Below are 2,738 nucleotides of genomic sequence, written 5' to 3'. Positions count from 1 at the left end.
CAATAATGAATTCTGTATATTATATATATGGAAACATCCCATCACAGTGCAGGAAGGGAATAACCTTTCTTTATACCTCTGTTCTTCCATTACTGACCAAACTAGAATATGTTCATTTGTGGGTATTTCTTCTCCAAAAGACTACTGAACAGTTGGGAGAAGTTCAAGGAGAGTAACAAGACAGGCTTTAAAAGGTAGACCTGCACTTGGTGGGGAAGTTCCAAGTAATTATTCACATAAATTTAGTGACTGTAGCCACAAAAATAGAAGCCAAGTCTACTTTCTCTTTAGGGACCAAAAGGGCTCTGCTTAGTGTTTCCACAAGAACATTCACAATGAGAATCATAAAACTTGTGAAAGAGGAACTGTTTCTTTCCAAAGAGTAGGCTTAGTTCTGCAAGATGGTGAAATCAAGCTTTCTCCCGGGCAAGGATACAAGAGGGCTTCCTGACCCTCCCTGTGCAGAGGGAGAAGCACCATGTGCCCTGTCCTGGAAGGGATGGGGCTTGTAACCCTTTGTGATGCCTCCAAAACTGCAGTGGCACAGAGGACCATTTTTAACCCTATCTTCTTTAAGTTCATCTCTCAACTGTATTGCAGGTGTTCTACCACTCAGCAATCATTTTAGCTGCTGATGTCAGAAGCTTACTAACATAATTTAAATCAAGGGTCAGTATAAATCAGAATAATTCAGGGCCAAAGTGTCAGCAACTGTTTTGTGCTGCATTGTATCTAATGTTACTTTTGACAGAAAAGTTATACCACATGAAGCACACAATTCACCTAAATAGCAAAAGAAACAGATAAAAGCTTTTTCAGGGTCATTGATTTATGGTTTCCACATTTCATCCTAGTCCAAACTAGACATCTAGTAGGAATAAGAAATATTCCATCAGATGTTGCACACTGTCAAAATTTAGATTTAAGAGGTCCACCATAAATTTATTATGACGATCTTTCAGAAATTTATCATGAGGAGTCTACGTTTTGGGCACATTATGAATTGACCCATATCAAATTAATGAATTGCATGAATGTTAAGCAGATAGTCAATAGAGTGATAGCATTTTAACATTAAAAGTAGTTTCAGAATTTGGAAAGGTTATTTATTGCCTATTTGTAATCTCCCTTTCTTTTATGTTAATTTAATTTACTTCTTGTTACTGGTACTCATCTGTTCTTGGGTGACTTCTTGCTAAACATTACGCTGCATTCTAATTGAAACACTTAAGAAGCTCAACACAAGAACTTCATCTAATATGTGTATGAAAGATTAGAGGTCTAGAGGCTCTTAGAACTAATCCCATTAAGCTACTTCTGCATTCTCCTGTTCTGTATATAAAGGAACATAAAGTTTAACATTGTGAAGAAATATAGGAATTTTAAAAGGCAATACGACACAGAGGCACAGAAATTCTCACTACTTCCATCTGGTCTATTACAGGTTTTCACAATCCCTTTTCCTTTCTTATTATCTGAGGAGAAGAGACAGCCCAGGAAGAAGAGGAGGAGCCCTTAGGGGAGGAGAAATTCCCAAATATTTATTCTCTTGTAATCATGAGACTGCTCACTCCATTTGCGCTTTTCCCCAGTGTGTCTTACACAATCTAATGCCTACAGCTGAGGAGTGCCAGGGTGACAGGCTCCAAACAGATGGAAGCACAATCAGTGCTGAGTTTCTCCTCTAGGCACCATTTGTATTCTGTTTTCTCAGCATGCCATTTCACCCTCTCACGAGCCCAGTTTCAAAGAAGGAACAGTGTGCTACAGCAGCAGAGATCTCCATCTTCTGCTGGGGATCTGCACCTAAGGACAACAGGACTTGGTAATTCAGGACAGCAAGTAGTAGCTCTTACAGCTCTTACCTGCCTCTGCCTTGTGCAGCCCAGCATCACCATATCTGACCTAGGATGACCACTTTAGCTGCAGTGCAACACACAGCAGGTGTGGATGGCAAACTGGATGCTGACAGCACCAGCAGCTCATTTATTGGTGAATAATATCTTTGTGGCTGGCTTCATTGTGTGACTGAACAGTGCTAAAGGTATTGGATACCCAACAGGGTGAAATAGAGCACCAGCTGCAGGGTGACAGGACTTTGCCTTCCAACTTGTGCTGTATGGCATCTTCCTGTCATATAGAGGTTATTCAAACTAGCAACACTCCCAAGTGTGCCCAGTTTCCCCCGTGATTTTTCAGTGTGAAGACTGTAGTAGTCACTTCTGAATCTCGATATGTACCTTCAAGCAAGGAACAGATAAGCTCTTAAGTAAAAGTTATATTATGAACATCCATAGTAACAAAGAAAAAGAGAGGGATAGAGCAGAAAATATGAAACAGGTTGGAAATTACTTTTAGACAACAGATCCTGGAAAAGAAGAAACTACGTGATGGCCTCCAATATATAAAGTGATGTGTGAATACTATTTTTATGGTGAGTCATACCAGTAGTGTGATCCTGCAAAGAGCTGAAGGTTTATTTAGAACTTCTGAGGATTCTAAAGAGCTTGGTTAGAGGACATAAGTCATTCATAGAGGGAACCCACCATTGCCCTCTCATTACCAAGTAAACTAAATTGGGTTTTCCATCTCCAGTAGGAAGTACATTTTTGAATATCGTTACTTGAACAAAGACAGCATTAGCAAGTCAAATGATTTTGCATAAGCACTTTTTTTTTTTTTTAAGAAGACCTCAAAACGATGCTTTTTATATCATTTAGGATGTTAAAAATACATTC

Source organism: Chaetura pelagica, unplaced genomic scaffold (genome assembly GCF_000747805.2).
Source record: "Chaetura pelagica isolate M959 unplaced genomic scaffold, ChaPel_1.0 scaffold189, whole genome shotgun sequence".
In the NCBI taxonomy this organism is placed as follows: Eukaryota; Metazoa; Chordata; class Aves; order Apodiformes; family Apodidae; genus Chaetura; species Chaetura pelagica.
The sequence above is the reverse complement of the archived record's forward strand: the minus strand, read 5'-3'. Positions refer to the sequence as shown.